Consider the following 17776-nt stretch of genomic DNA (forward strand, 5'->3'; position numbering starts at 1 on the left):
TTTCACCAGCACATGTAACCTCTTGTTAGAAAGAAATTCCGTCATTCTGAGTTCATAATAGTTCAAAAGGTGATGATAATGGTTAAACATGGCATTCTCATGGCAGTCGATCATGACTTGTTATTATATGTATATATTATTACGGTGTAATGTCTCGACTGTGTATTTAAAAACGGCGCTTCCTTGTTTTCATTTACTTTTTGGTACCTTTTGACAGTGGAAATAGCCATTAAAGCATAACAAACCGTACTCTACCGCTCAGAGGAAACGGTCAAAAAGTGCAAAGAAATAAAGAAACAAAAAAATTATATCTTTAGTAAAGCACATAATAACAAATCATTAATACAAAGAAAAGGCAGCACGGTGGCGCAGTGGGTAGCACAGCAAGAGTTATTTATTTATTAATAATTATTATTGGTAGTAGGAGTATTAGGACTATTATTATAAGCCTTTTGTCACCAGTTATGTTCATAATTTTTATGGAGAGAATTTCTATGCGCAGCATCGGGCCGGAGGAGGTGCAGTTTGGAGACCAGGATTTCATCTCTGTTGTTCGCTGACAATGTTTTTCTGTTGGCTTCATTGAATATGGACCTTCAGCATGCACTGGGGTGGTTTGCTGGCGAGTGTGATGCGGCTGGGATGCGAATCAGCACCTCGAAATCCAAGACCATGGTGTTCCACCAGAAAAAACGTGTTTTGCCATCTCCAGGTGGGAGTAAAGTCCTTACTCCAGGGAAGGATAGAACGTGATATTGACAGGCGGATTGGTGCAGCGACAGCAGTAACGCAGTCAATGTAATGGTCTATTGTAATAAAGAAGAAACTGAGCCAAAATAACACTAATTCTTACAAAAAACAAAATCCTTACATTTATATAGCACTTTTCTGGGCACTCAAAGCACTTTACACAATGGGAGGAATCTCCTCTCCCACCAACACTGTGCAGCATCCACCTGCATGACGCGACGGCAGCCATTTTGTGCCAGACCGCACAACACACACCAGCTGATTGGTGGAGAGGTGACAGAGTGATGAAGACTATTACGATTTGGGGAGGGTTATGAGGCCATGATGGACAGAGGCCAGTTGGAAAATTTGGCCTGGATACCAAGGCAATACCCCTACTCTTTTTCGAAGGACATTCTAGGATTTTCAACGACCACAGAGAGTCAGGACCTTGGTTTAACGTCTCATGCGGAAGACGTCGCTCACTGAGCAGTATAGAGTCCTTGTCACTATACTGAGGCATTAGCACCCACACAGACCACAGGTTGGATGCCCCCTGCTGGCCTCACTAACACCACTTCCGATAGCAACCTAGCTTTTTCATGCAGTCTCACATCCAGGTACTGACGGGGCGCAGCCCTGCTTAGCTTCAGTGGGTGACCATGTAAGAGCTGCAGAGAGCTAGCTGCAAATCTCTTAATTTACCGGTCAACCTACCTTCATACTCTCAACATATAATCATGTGCTTTGGGTCATGACAGAAAAGACAAGATCTCGGACACAAGCAGCCAAAATTAGTTTCCTTCACAAAGTGGCAGGGTGCACCCTTATAGGATGAGGAGCTCTATCACCCGGGAGGAGCTCGGAGTAGAAATGCTGCTCCTCCACATCGAGAGAAGTCAGCTGAGGTGGCTCTGGCATCTGTTTTGGATGCCTCCTGGATGCCTACCTAGTGAGGTGTTTCAGGCATGTCCCACCGGGAGGAGCCCTTGTGGAAGACCCAGAACATGCTGGAGGGACCCCAGGTATGTCTCTCGGCTAGCCTGGGAACACCTTGAGATCCCCCTGGAATAGCTGTCTAAGGAGAGAGAAGTTTGGGGTTCTCTCTCTTGAGACTGCTGCCGCTGCAACACAGGACCGGAATAACAGATGAAAATGAATAAATAAATAAATTGTTATACGCAAAACTTAATGATTTTCATATACCAGGGTGCCCAAACTTTTTCTTATAAAGGGCTAAAAACCAAACTTGGTTGTGGGCTGAAGATAGATATAGTTACCAAGGGTAAATTACCCATTTATTTTTAATAATATTTAAAAATAAATAGAAAACATTGCATTATATTAATTTATGCAGTATGTACATTTTTTTACATTTTATATTAAACTTATTACAGTAAAAACAAAAACGATCTCTTTTATAACAGAATGGAGTTACACTATCTATCTATCAAACAAATTGTATACAAATTGTCACTTTATTTTTCCCAAAATGTATCTGAAACACTTAATTAGATACTTTATTTGCATTTAATATGCTTTACATAAAAACACTTTTGTTAATTTTATTTGATGCAATAACCAATATAAAACATCTAAATTTTATGCCAAAGATGTTTCAGTTTCAGGATTGGAATAAAAACAGGTTTTAATACATAAATAAAAAGGAAAAAGTGTTACAATTTCCCCATCTCTTCCCAACTCTGTTTATTAGAGAACATGGCAGCTGCACTGCTATTTGACTATTCATTTTACATGCATTAAAACATAAAATGACATAAACCAATTTCTCTCTGCAACAGCAAAACACATCACCTTCTCCAGGTTTCTGAATTATAGCTTATATACTTATACCCTCCAGAAACAGATTCGTGATTTGTCTCCATATGCCATGTGATAAATGCTTAATGATGCTATTCAGTGTCTCTCAAAGAGGAAAGCGGAAGGGAATTTTCCCTTTTGCTTAACTGCAAACAGATCCTCTTCTCATCTTTTGGCTGTGAAAATGATGTTCATTTATTGGACTCATTCTAAAATGACATTAATGTTGCAAAGAAGCCAAGCTACTGACCGAGGCAAGGTAGAAGGTAGAAGTTAAAGGTAGAAGATAATCTGCTGAAGCATATAGACATGTATAAATATATACAAATACAGACAGACACACTGTGGATGAAATGAAAGCTCCATATCAGGATAAAAATGTTGATTTGTTTGTGAACACGGCATGATAAAAATCGTCTTTTTCTCAGTCATATATACACACCAATGTGTTCACGTATACAAGATGGGCATCGGCAGGAAATGAGAGGCTATCATGTTTTCCACTGTGAGGCTTTTCTCCATTTCAGCGCAGTGTAACACACACTGTTGTGATTGTCTCGGCAGAGCTTGTGTTTTGTCACAGCAGTATAGAAGGCCGCCAGTATGTTGTAGCGCCGAGTGCCCCCCTGAATGTCAATAAGGTAGTGGCCTCTGACTAGCCCACTGTCTAATGGACCATTACCGGCTGTGATGAATTCTGTGTCTATGTCAACACTTTGACCCTGCACACTTGCTGTCTTGCTGTGGCTTTTCACACTGTGTGGACTTTATCACATTCAAGAGTAGCAATTGTATGCAGTATTGTCAACAGCATGCATATTTAACAATTAGCATTAGCCTAGTAGACATGCTATAGTATACCTGCTGTTATTCTGAATAACGTATAACACAGAATACTATGGTAACAATTAAACAGTATTGAGTTACTTACATTTTAGTTCAGTCCATTTTTTATGTCAAAGAAACTATTTTAAACATTTAGTTCCAAACAAGTGTTCTCTTAGTGATACATATTATACCTGTAGCCCCAGACTAACATTTCAGAGCAGTAGCATTTATTATAATATTAAAGCTACCAAATCATCAGTAGAACAAATTGGCACTAACAACTGATTTGGAAGTTTTAATATTATTCTTATTTGAGGGACAATGTGGTGGCTCAGTGGTAGCTCACAGCAGGATGGTTGCAGGTTCGATCTCAGGCATTTGGCATTTCTGTTTGGAATTTGCATGTTTTCCCCTATGTTGGCGTGGGTTTCCTATGGGTGCTGCGTTTTCCCCCACAGACCAAAGACATGCGCTAGTAATTAAATAAGCTAAATTGGCCATAGTGTATGAGTGTCTGTGTGAATGAGTGTGTATGGGTGTTTCCCAGTACTGGGTGGTGGCTGTAAGGGCATCTGCTGCGTAAAACATATGCTGGATAGGTGGGTGGTACATTCCACTGTGGCAACTTTGATTAATAAAAGGACTAAGCCAAAAAGAAAATGAATGAAGGAATGAATTCTTATTTGAAGTCGGTCCCACTTTATATTAGGTGGCCCTAATTAATATGTACTTTTAATACAATTAATAAAACTAATAATTTTACAATGTAGGTATTGTGTAAATACACATTTTACAATTGATTAAACCTTTGTAGTAACATATGTAATAAATTCCTGCAATTACATTTGTAATTACACTGTTGACCAGCCCTTACATCTACCCATACCACTAAACTGTCCCTAACCCACTTCCAATATCCCACTTCAAGAGCACCAGAATTGTCCTGCAACACATTATGATCACAGTTGTATTTCATTTTTGAAGCAAGTACATAGTAGTTAGGGCCACCTAATATAAAATGGGACTAATATGGTAATAATATTACATAATACCTTAAGTAAATTGAATATACACTGTGTGCACAATTATAAGGCAAGTTGTATGTTTGAGTAGTAATTTTGATAGTGTACAACTACAGTGCTCAGTCAATCCTAAATGGTAAGAAACCCTCATATCTGAACAGAAACCTGAAGTTTGTCTTTCTTAAGAGAATATCTACATGCACACCATTATTGAGCAACTTTTGGTGTGCAGAATTATTTTGCAAGTGAAAAACAAAGATTTTCACATTTCACTTGTTCATTTTCACCTGTTAAAGTGAGAATAATAAACAAACTCAGAATTTATAAATAAACATTTCTGAAATTTCCAAAAACAAAACAAAAAAAAAACTCAATGATCAATAGTCACCCTTCTTTTCGATAACATTCACAAGTCTTCTTAATCTGTTTGGAATCAACTTTTTGTGCAAAAGCAACCACAGCTTCCCAGACACTGTTCAGAGAGGTGTACTGTTTACCTTGACTGTACATGTGCTGCTTAAGAAGGGCCCAAAAGTTCTCAATAGGGTTTAAGCCAGATGAAGAAGGGGGCCATGTCATAAGATTTTCATCTTAAAGGCTTTTACTGGCCAGTCATGCAGTGGAGTACTTTGACACATGAGATGGAGCGTTGTCTTGCATAAAAAAGTCTTTTTAAAAGATGCAGACTTGTTCCTGTACCACTGCTTGAACAAACTGTCTTCAAAAATTAGCAGTAGGTCTGAGAGTTGATTTTGAGTCAATTTCAACCCGAAAAGGTCAAACTAGCTCATTTTTAATGATCCAACCATGGGCCCATCTATCTGGTCCATCAAGAGTCACTCTTATCCAATCAGTCCACAAAACCTTTGAAGAATCTGTCTTAAGATATTTCTCGGCCCATTCTTGATGCTTCAACTTATGTGTCTTGTTCAGAGGTGGTCGTGTTTCAGCCTTTCTCACGATGGCCATGTCTCTAAAAACTGAACACCTCGTACTTCTTCACACTCCAGGTAGGCTGCAGTTGTGGAAGATGGCACTGGGGAATAATGGGTTCTTGGAAGCTTCATGTTTGATTCTTCTCAAATCTTTGGTTGGTGAATTAGCATCTTTTCTTCTCAACACATTTCTTGCAACCCTGTTGACAAAACATTGGATGGTTCTGTGATCACGCCCCAATTTCTTAGATATTTCAAAAGTGCTGCATCCCAGAGAAAGACTTTTTAAAATTTTTGACTTATCAGAGTCAGTTAATTTTTTTTTTTTGGCCCATTTTTTCTGAGGAGAAGAAACTGCCTAGTTCTGCGCACCTTGATATAAGGCGTTGATCTCCTTAGGCCACACCCTCCCTCGTTACACAAATACACATCACCTGATATGCATTAACACCAATAAGCATTAAAGTTTATACAACTTGGAGTTGAAAATTGTGATTAAAATGATGATATGGTCAAAACAATCACGTGTGCACTACTAATTGTGCACTCAGTGTATAATACATTAATTACATAACTCTATATGACTATGCCACATTTCTTTGTGGTTCCTTTTAATGCTGCTACAAGCAAAATCATAATAGTAGTTAATTTGTGGAAGTAAAAATCTGATCCTTTCATTTAGCTGTCAACTTAATTTGAATTTGTGTTATGTATCAAGAGATCTTGTCACAGCTCTGTTTAATGGCCATGTAAACCAATGTGCAGAGGAATCCGTTCAGTTTCTCATTCAGCGATACGTCTCATTTGAAGTAGACTGTTATTGGTTATTCCTGCAAAGCAGTAGTGGCACTAGCATATCCAAATCCAGAACTGGCAGAAAACTTATCATAGTTATTCATAAAAGGTCAAGTCATTGTCAAGTCTTTCACCTAAGAGTCAAGTCTCAAGTGTCACTTTTAAGTCACCTAAAGTCTTAATTTAATCAAACAAGTCACAAGTCATCAATTTTGTCATGTGAGTCATGTGACTTGAGTCCAATATTAAAATCCTTAGGCTATCACTTAATATGAATTAAAACACCTAAGCTAGAAATTAACAGTAAGCATCTGTTTTCTTTATCAAGAAAAATGAACACAGATTAATAAATCCTGTAACAAATGAATAGCTCATTGTTTGTTAATGATATATTACGCAAAAATTACATCACTATTGTAAGAACTGTCACTCTTTGAAGAACACAAACAGACAGGATCTAAAACAGACAGTGGCAATTCCTAGTGCTGCGTGTCTATGCATGAACACAGCCAGCCAAATTTAAGAAGAGGAAGTAGCTGTGGTATAATTAATTATAATTAGTTCCTTTTCAAATATTTTATTGCAATTTACCTCTATCTTCAAACAAAAATGTAATAGGCAATTATACACGGTTTTATTTAAAAAAAATCCTGCCACTGATTTTATACTGCTTGAAAACAAGTTTATTTTTTATATTTTGGATTTGCTTCGAGGATAAATGCTCTCTGACACTGTGTAACACAGATGCCAGATTAAGAGATCGGATAATGGGCCCCTGTCAAATCTGCTCATTTTAAGTCATCGCTATGGCTGGAGGGTCTGGTTTAACTTCGCTTGGAAAGTATTGGGATGTCAGATCCCTTTATATTTAGCCTAAAACATACTCCGATCATGCAGCCAAATGTATTTATCATTACAGACCACAAACTGCAGACAGCGTCGGTTACAATGTAATCAGTCACAAAACACTAAACTTCTGCAATTACATTCATCTTTGAAATTAATCAAGTTCTGTAATTGTAAAAGTTCTAACAAATGACATGATAATGGACCATTAAATAATGTTGAGATCTGAAAGTGTATTGCTTAGTTTTTGTCCTTAAAATGCTTTTGCGTGTTGGACTGGCAAAATATCAGAATTTGTTAAATACTGTAAAAAGTCGGAAGTGAAAGTTCATTATTACAGTAGATTCCTGTAGTGTAAACATACTATATTTCATGAATCATATTTGAGATATGTTTGAATTTAATGCTGGTTCAAGCCCTGCAATTACGACAAGTGACAAAGGTTTTCGATTTTTCTTGCAGAAAAAAAATAAAAAACATTACCAATACAGAGAGCTGTTGAGTGTTTGTGGGAAACAGCTCAGATAATACACTGAAAGGTCTAACCTCAGGGTCTGTGAAGTGATTTATGTGGCTCTTGGTGCCACTGTCTCACACTACTACTGTAATAGGAAAGAATATAGTAATTAGAGCCACAAGGCCACATGACCCTGCTGAAAATGTATTCACAACAGACTGAGATTGAAATTGAGTCAAGAATCTGACTGCTGCAGAAATGAGGTTCCTCGCTGTGCAAAATGGAAATGATGTCCATTTGCAGAATACATTTACAGCAGAGATGTGTCGATAGACGGCTTGAAGATGGCTAAAAGCTGTTTGCATAGATGGCCCATAATTGTAATAGATTATACACACACATCTTTAAAAATAGGAGGCCAGTTTTATTGCTCTATTCTATCACACAATTCATTCATGTTGTCCCAACACTTTTTGATTAAGTTAACTTAACACTTTTAACAAGTTTATGTGGATTGAAATGTATGTGGGCAGCATAAAATATATGTTGTCCTAACAAAATCTCAAGAATTGTGTTGTTTCAGCTCATTTTAAATAAGTAGTTTTAAATAATATTTTTGGAGTGTTTTTTTTCTTTCTGTCTTTCCTGTTTAGATATAAATGGACATGAATTCTACATTAACATTTTGGAGCTGAATTCTAAGTTCATTCCTGTGAAGGATTTTGATTTCTACCTTCCAGTCCTTCTCAGCATGGATCAACGTTTATCCTTTTCTCATTATCATGTTTCGCTTTATTTTTTATTAAAGATGATTATTGAATAATGAATGAAAGTTAACACATTGCTTAATATAAGAATGTTCAGTGCATATGCCTTTCTCTTTGTAACTATTTTCAGGAGCCACCAACTAGGTCAGAGGTGAGACCTCGAGTGGAACTGAAGGGCTGAGAACTTGAAACAAGTTCAGTTTCTACTGTTATTTCGAGTTAATACTATCTAAAATGTCTTAAGTGATTTAGCTATTTTTTGAGGTAATTATTTTAAAGTGATTTTACTTTTTATTCAGGAGAGACTTTGTGTAGTAAGGATATAACTGCCTGAATGTAGATTATACCGGTTTTTAACCAGTTTTGATAAAGAAGGCTGAGAGTACACTCAGCCTTGGCTAAGAAACAGATTGTACTTTAAGCGTGTGTGTGTGTGTGTGTGTGTGTACTATTTAATTGTGGATCCTTTTCATAGGTCTCAAGTCAGCTCTAAACAGTCTAGTGGGTGTCTGATGTTTATATGCTTATGATATTGTTCAGAATTGTACGCACATCATCCACGTGGAAATTACACCTATATGTAAGATGCTGTTAATGACGATATGAAAGAGTATTATTGATGTTGATTTGTGATTGTAAGTGGAGCGGCCTGTAGGAACCCATTGCGAGTGTTGAAGCTGGCTTCTGCTGATGAAACTGCAAACTATCTTCAGTAAACTTTATTTATTTATTTGAATATCTGACTCCAGCTCTTTTTCATCTGACAGACTGGTCATTCTTTGGGTTAAAACTGTAAATAATCCATACACCTGCAAAAAAAGCATACAAGCAAGGCTCTTGTATATGAATAAAACACGACTTAAGAAAACCTGAATCTGAATCAAATGCAGATAGAGATGTTTTGACTGATGAAACCTGAAGAGAAATCAACACAAAAGTATTTATCTGTGTTCAACCTATCTTGGGTATTTTACAGTTTTTTACAATGGCTATGACAGTTTTTTCAATACATTTAGCAAGTTTGCTAAACTCTTAACGCACCAACACACCTAAAACACACAATTGACAAAACAGTTAATTTCATGCTCAAAATCACACATTGTAAACTAAACCTCTAAACTACTTTTCAAAATACAATAATAAACAAACACACTACACTATGTCTAACAATACACTACAAACATGTTTCAAAATGACATAATTGTTCAAAACACTAACACATGTTCTCTTCCAACAGACACATTCAGTCAATCAGAAAACACTGACAATAAAAACACTAGCATCAGTTAAATTTACAGAAACTGCATTAGTTTATGTGTCAGCTTTGCCCCTATATTTTAAGACTCTCTACATTTTCATTTTGTTGGGTTTAGTAAATGCATTTTCTTTTTTTTACTGCAAAAGTTCAATACAAAAATAAAGAAAAAAATTGCTTTATAAAATTTACAGTTGATGTTAAAAAATACAGACACAGAATTGCTGCAATAGACTTTATTTGCAAAAGGAAATCACTGCAAGATATACAAACAGAAAAAGCATCACAATTATAATAAAAAACTAAATAATTTTCTATACTGCCTGGTCTTCTGCATTTGCCCGACTTCTTCTCTGGCCCGGCATGGTAACGATGGCACTTTGGCCTATTATGTTTCTCTTACGTAAATATAATATATACATGTATGTGTGTGTGTCTATATATATATATATATATATATATATATATATATATATATATATATATATATATATATATATATATATATATATACATACAGGGAATATATTTGTGTTTCAGTTGACAATATGAACAGCTGTTTACTTTAGTTCTAGCCTATTTAGGTTCTGTTTAGAACATGATGTTATCTGTTCTGACATACTTTGTGAAAGCATTGGTAAATTGGACTGTGAAATTACATAGTTTTGGTTTTGGTTGAGTTTGTGTGTAAAAGAAGTTCAAGCATTTTAAATTTGTGTTAACTGGATGCATTTTTTGTCAAAGCAACAAGAAATGTGTTAATTGTATAGCCCACGAAGACGGATGTTGTGCTAACCGTGTTAAGAGTTTAGGAAACTTGTTAAATGTATTGAAAAAAGTGTCATAGCAATTGTAAAAAACTGTAAACTCATCTTGGGTATCATAAATATAATTTATTTACTATTAATAATATATACTCTTAACCCCAAATCAGATAAAGTTGGGACAGTCTAGAAATTCCAAACAGAAAAGGAAAGTAGTGATTTCCTAATTTACTTGTATTTCATTGCAACAATATAAACACAAAATAATTCATGTTTTGTCTGGTCAACTTCATTTTATGTCAACTCCTTTCCTGACACTCAGACCCGCAACACAAAGAAAGTTGGGACAGAAGCAATTTAGGACTAATAATCAGGTAAATTGGTTAAAGGATGCAATTTGAAAATGGTGATGTCAAGAAGTGATTGTAATTATGAATTGATACCAAGGCATCCAAAAGGTCTAATCCTTTAGGAGCAAAGATGAGCTGAGGATTGCCAACAAATATGTGAGATACAGTAATTATTGAATTATTTAAAAACAATGTTCCTCAAATAAAGATAGGGAGACAGTTGCATATTTCACCTTCAACAGTGCATAAAAATTAAAAGATTCAAGGAATCTGTAGGAATTTCAGTGCATAAAGGACAAGAGTGCAAGCCTAAGGTGGACAACTGTAAACAACTGTAAACTCAAATCCCTCACTGCATCAAGTATCATCATTTATCTACAAGCCATATCACCACATGGACTAAGTTAGCAAACCTTGTCAAGTATCACAAGTTACATCTAAAAATGCCAGTTAAAACTGTACTGTGCTAAAAGGAAACCCTATGTTAACAGTGTCCAGAAGTGCCGTCAACTTCTCTGGGCTCTTAGACATCTGGGATACACTATCAAACTCTGATAATATGTACTGCGGCCAGATACATGAGTATTTCAGGTATTTTTATGAGAGAAATGGACACATGTGCTCTGGACCAAAGAAGAAAAGAATCATCCAGACTGTTACCAGTAACAAGTCCAAAAAGCAGGGTCTATCCTAGTATGGGATTGTGTAAGTGCCCTTGGTAACTTGTGTCAGTGTCCTTGGTAACTTGCACTTTTTTGTTAGCACCATTAATGCTGAAAAAAAACATAGAAATTTTGGAGTACAATATGCTGCCTTCTTTTCCAGAGATACACACAATAACAAACATAGAAAACATTTTTTTATTTATAAAAAAAAAAAAAACTCAATAAAAACCACGAAATTGCATATTAATTAATTTTTGTTGCATTGTCTGTAATTAAATACAAGTCAAAGTAAATTTATAAATCACTGCTCCTACTACTACTACTAATAATAATAATATTATTATTTATTAATATAATAATAAAATAAAAATAACCAGTATAAGTATAAGTATTAGTTTACAGAACATTTATACTTATGCATGAATAACTTATTTTATTGTTGTTTTTAATTTTGCAGACTCTTTGTCAACATAAAAATAATAATACAAAAAGAACAATTAATATTTATTTATTTTTGTACAAAGGGTTTGCTAAGCACACTAAGAATGAACGAACTGACTAAGTGCTTAATCTGCTATGGAGCTAATGGCTTCTCACTGCTGTCTACTGACTGCGCGGGTCATTAACCAGCTACCTGTTTAATGGATTTATTGTATGTAACACTTGCTGTGACAAGTGTAGCATTGCTTTAGCATTTTTATGCGTTTTCAATTTGTATTAGTTCACTGAAAAGTAGCACAGTTGTTGGTGTGGTCAAATATAAGGGTTTATTTTGTTACAGAATCTTCAGACAGAGTTCATTTCCAGTTGAGGACTCAAAATAAATGGTCTTTAGTGCTTTTTAAAGCATCTCTTAGAATAGTATCAGGTCACTAAACTTGCACTTAATGCATTTACCTTTACTGCCATTACCACACTGACACAGTTATTACTCAGAGTTGGTTACCCCAATATAACACATCCTGTTTTTCATCTGGATGTTCAAATAGATAAAAAGGAACAAGGGATGTAACTGAAATCTTAATAGCCATTTTCATTAAGTTGAATGAATGAAGTGTAGAGACCATAGATAATTCTTTCAAGAATAATAGAAAAAGAGGCAGTCCATCAGTCTTGAAAATGAGGAGCCACCGGAACCTTCGTGACAAAATATAGTCCTTTGTTAGCAAGTCATTTTCATGTTGTGTGTCATATTCATTGCAAAGAATCTCACTCACTGCTTCTCATTGTTGCCAATGCAAACCTTTTTAAACAAGTACAGTAAGGCAATGAGGAAGCAATGTGGGTTTTTGTTTTGCTAGTCCTTGTTTGGTTTTTCAGGCTTTATAAGGTGACATGTGAAAGCATGTGAGGACAGACTCCAGAATAAATCCTCTATCCCAACACAATTAAACATTCATCTCAATCAAGCCTTGAATGGAGAGAAGGCATTTCAGATATTGGATTGCGATGTTTATATCATATTTTGTAAGCAGAAGCATAAAATCTGCTTTTCTCTCTCTGGAATGTGGCTTGCGTTTGATGCCATTTGCACAGTGAATTAAGATGCTATTTTTTTTTAAATCATAATGCTCTTGCAGGTTGCAGGCATCTCCATTCTCAAATACTGTCAACAGGTTATAATTCAAATAGAATCCAGATTTTTTTTACTAATCCTCTTTTTGTAAACAGAGTTCAACAGTTCTGTTATGTTCTTAGATTTGATTGGCTAATAGCCGTGAGATATTCTGCAAAATCAGAACTCGTACAGCCTCTTCACCCTTGTGTATTACACCACCCACATGACAACCAGAGGAATGAACTCAATACGGTTTAAGAAACACTGCAGCTGTTGGACAACATAATGTACTTTTGAGGCTTTTTTAGGTGAGAATGTAGTTGTTTAGATTGCAACTATGCAGTTTATTTATAAGGATAGAGGATAGGCCTAATTTTAAATATTTATAAGTAGCCTGTCATTGAGTAGAGCATAAAGGGTTGACATTCTGCCACACAATGGCAAATGACTGCATAAGTGCTTAGGGGAGGAAAAACTGCATAAATTTTAAACTACAGCTGATCGAATCAGTATAAAACTGGTAAGTGACACTTTAAGCCGATCTTTCTCTCTCTTTTGTATGTCGTAGTGCTGTATTTATACCATAGTAATCTGGTAGTGTTTGCTGTGCTTTGGCTTTTTTAGGGTTAATTGTTGTGATCTCTGAATTGCAAGAGAGAAATAATGGGAAATCTAGACTGATGGCATTTCAAACCATTCAGCTTTATAATCTTAAAATGTGAGCAAAACTGACCTGCTTTGTCATCACTCCAGACATTACACTAAAAAATCATTCAAATACTAGCTCTAAAGTGACATTGGTGAAGTAGCAACAGTTTCTGCTGACATCAGCTGCAGATGTGAAAGAATGGTGGAAGAAAGTAGTTGCTCGTTCAAAAAGACTTTTGAGACTCTCCATGTTTGATTTTCGTTTTTATATACACAATTATGCCGTCGAACTGTTGTATAAATGTAATATCACACTTGCAATATCATATTATGTAAGCAGATGCATATATATATATATATATATATATATATATATATATATATATATATATATATATATATATATATATATATATATATATATATATATATATAATATAAATGAGCAATATCACATGAGAAGCCGTGGGATATTTGTATATTGGCACTGGTGGGAGGCGTGCGTTGGCACGGGGCTTTTAATCTTGTGAAAAACATTTTTAGGCCAATTTTTTTAGCCCTCTTAAGCATTTTTTCCCGATTGTCTACAGAATAAACCACTGTTATACAACACACCTTGCCTAATTACCCTAACTTGCTTAGTCAACCTATAGTTAGCCTTTAAATAGCACTTTAGCTGAATACTAGTATCTTGAAAACATCTAATAAAATATTATGTACTGACATCATGGCAAAGATAAAATAAATCACAAATTTGTTATCAAAACTATTATGTTTAGAAATGTGTTGAAAAAAAAAATTGAGGAATAAAATAAACAGTTGGGCTACTAATTTGCCCTAAAATGTAAATCAACTGATTTTAATTAAACGTTTCTTACATTTGCATTTATATTTAGTCATTTATCAGACACTTTTGACCAAACCGACTTACAAATGATAAACACATAAGCGACTCATCATACAAATGCTATTCACACAAGAAGTGCTACTTACTACTGGTACCGATATTGTTTAGAAAAATGTACTCAAGTGCTTGTGGAAGAGATGAGTTTTCAATAGCCGTTTGAATGTAAGCATGAATCAGAGTGAGATTGGGAAGATCGTGCCAACGAGAAACAGTTTTGGAAATGGTTCTGGAAGGTGATTTAGAGGCTGGAATAGTATCATGAGATAGTGCTCACTTACCGACAGAATACTCTGTAAGTGTCTTGTTATGTGCAATGTTTAAAGATTACTAAAATGGTAATTCAAGTTCATGGAAATTTGTTGTTTAACTGAAATGGGTAAATTGTATCTATATGCATATTCAAACTGTGTAACGTCTGTGAATACCGTTGAATGTAATATACAGTATTTGAAAAAAATAAATAAATTCAATATACGTACAAGGGAAATAAGAAGTGAAAAGGGAGCCCAACTGAAATCTGTGAGTGAATGTGGTCATTTATCAGCACTCCTGACACGCACTCAGGCTGAAACTCCTAAGAGTTTGACAAAAGATTCATCCAAGTGCATAATCTATTTTTTCCCACAATTTGCTGAGCAATGATCTGCTCTATTCAATATCCAATCTCCAGTTTGCTGTCTTATGCATGTCTTCACAAACAGCATTAATGCCCATACTGTAATAGTTAGTCAGCTGTTGGACTGTCAATGTGATGTGTGTGTATGTGTGTGTGTGTGTGTGTGTGTGTGTGTGTCTGCATTATTATCTCATAACACTTACAAATATGACTAGTTTTACATACAGTATGTTTCCTATGTTTTGCACCTTTTCTGGCAAAACTGGGTTTATTGTAGCATTTCACACAAGGTCATTAAGTTTTAGTTTTAGTTATGTCATGTTTGCAAAATAATAGTTTTGTATGTTCTTCTCGTGTTCGCGTTGGTTTTTTCTTGGGTGCTCCGGTTTCAAAAGTTTCAAAGTTTAAAGACATGTGCTATAGGTGAACTGGGTAAGAGTAAAATAGTCCATGCTGTATGTGTATGAATGAGTGTGTATGGGTGTTTCCCAGTTATGTGTTGCAGTTGGAAGGGCATCCGCTGCTTAAATGCACTGGATAAGTTGGCGGTTCATTCCGCTGTGGCGAACCCAGATTAATAAAGGGACTAAGCTGAAAAGAAAATGAATGAATGAATGAATGAATGAATTATATTATATTAAATTATATTATATTATATTATATTATATTATATTATATTATATTATATTATATTATATTATATTAATTATATTATATTATAGTAAAGCTAGGTGACACGGTTAGCACTGTCGCCTCACAGCAAGAGGGTTGCTAATTCGAGCCTCTGCTGGGTCAGTTGGCGTTTCTGTGTGGAGATCTGTGCATGTTCTCCCCGTGTTGGCATGGGTTTCCTTCCTTCCCTCTGGTTTCCCCCCTCAGTCTAAAGACTTGCAGTACTGGGTTGCAGCTAGAAGGGCATCCATTGTGTAAAACATATGCTGGATAAGTTGGCGGTTCATTCCGTTGTGGCGACCCCAGATTAATAAAGGCACTAAGCCAAAGAAAATTGAATGAATATTGAAGCTAATAAAAACGAAATAAATACATTTAAAACAAAAATTATATATATATATATATATATATATATATATATATATATATATATATATATATATATATATATATATATATATATATATATATATTGTAAGTAATTGTAGTTTGTAATAGTTTTTTCCTGAATTTTTATGCACTATCTTTCTGTTTCTAAAGATGTTTAGTATTTTAAATGAATAAAAAATATAAATATTCTATATATATATATTGTGTGTGTTTGTGTGCACGTGTTTTATTGTATGTGTGTTGATGAGTACACTGTAAAACCCAACAGTTAGCTTAATCAAATGAAATGAGTGTAGTTGACTCAATTTACATAACGTTAATTCTACTCATTTGGAAACAGTTTTGAACTCAGTATTGAAGGTAGTTAATTTAATACCTCATTACTTCAACTTAAATGGATTAAGTTCACAGTACTCATTAGATTTTTTTTTTAACTCAAGTGTTTTGTATCTGTTTCCTTAAATGGTTTGAGTTGCCTAAACTTATTTGGTTTTACAGTACTCAGATGGTTTAAGTTCTCTTCAGTTATTGGGTTTTACCATGCTCAAATTGCTTCGTTTACTCAAATGGATTAAGTTCAGTTTACAGTACTCATAAGGATTAGTTTTTTAACTTAAATGGTTTGTTGCAATCAGTTTCCTCGAATGGTTTGAGTTACCTTAATTTATTGGTTTTACAGTGTATACATACATAGTTACAATTCTCATAGCAAAAGGTTTGCTGGTTTTAGCCCCGACTGGGTCAGCTGGCATATCTTTGTGGAGTTTGCATGTTCTCACCATGTTGGCGTGAGTTTTCTCCAGTTGCTCTGGTTCCCCCACAGTCCATAGACATGCGGTACAGATAAATTAACTAAATTGGCCGTAGTGTGTATGTGTGTGAGAATGTGAGACTGCATGGGTGTTTCCCCGTGATGGGTTGCAGCTGGAAAGGCATCCTTTGTGTAAAACACATGCTGGATTCATTCTGCTGTGGCGACCCCTGTCGAAGGAAAATTAATGAGCAAATGATAATGCATATTATAATTATTGCGTTCAAGGTCATACTTTTAATCAATTTAAACTACAGTTATAATATAGTGGAGTATTACAAATTATGTTGTATTACAAAACAGATTAAATTCAATTTGTGTACTTAAATTTACGATGAGTATACTTAAAAAACTGCATTTGCATAAGCCCATCCTCAAGCCCACCTGCACGAAAACGTCGGTAGGGGAGAAGGTAAATAAATAAACACAGTCGAAAAGATAAATCATCAACCTGCGCTGAGGCAGAAAAGAAAGAAAGAAAAGAGGGGAGACCTGGAGGTAAATGATGGATGGCCTCCGAGAGCGAGCTGAGAGTTTGATGACTTGGAGTTGCGGTACATAAAGCTCCTTCTTCTCCCTCAAGGCCTTCGTTTTATCACATTTTCATTTTACCTTTCCACCCGATCCTGAAGCCCTCTGTTATGGTGGGAGAAGACAGGGTAGCCTTCCTCCTAAAAAAACAACAAAAACGGGGTAGTCTTGAGGGGCTTCACATACTTCACATCTCTCTTGCTTCCCGCCTTATTATTAATTAGGTTTCCTTCTGCCACATCATTGCCTAAAACCAAACCCAGCTCTCACCAGTGAGAACGCGCGCGGCTCTCCTGTCTGCAGAAAGGAGGAGGAAAGAGAGAGACTTAAAGAAAAAGTGAGAGAGCAAGGCAGAGTCACAGATGTAAAGCAAAAGAAAGAGAGGGAGTGAGCTCGAACGGATAGGAAA

The 17776-nt window shown here is 35.5% G+C and overlaps 1 long non-coding RNA gene across 1 annotated transcript; it reads right to left on the reverse strand.

Moving 5' to 3' along the window:
• Positions 1-2408: 2408 nt before the first annotated feature.
• On the reverse strand, positions 2409-17766 carry LOC141378288 (uncharacterized). Its single transcript, XR_015478602.1, has 3 exons — positions 17638-17766; positions 17329-17507; positions 2409-5535 (listed from the first exon to the last, which is right to left on the reverse strand). It is a non-coding gene; the product is annotated as an uncharacterized LOC141378288 (long non-coding RNA).
• Between the last annotated feature and the right edge of the window lie 10 nt (positions 17767-17776).

This window comes from Danio rerio, chromosome 2 (genome assembly GCF_052040795.2).
Source record: "Danio rerio strain M-AB ecotype USA chromosome 2, GRCz13ab, whole genome shotgun sequence".
Classification (NCBI taxonomy): Eukaryota; Metazoa; Chordata; class Actinopteri; order Cypriniformes; family Danionidae; genus Danio; species Danio rerio.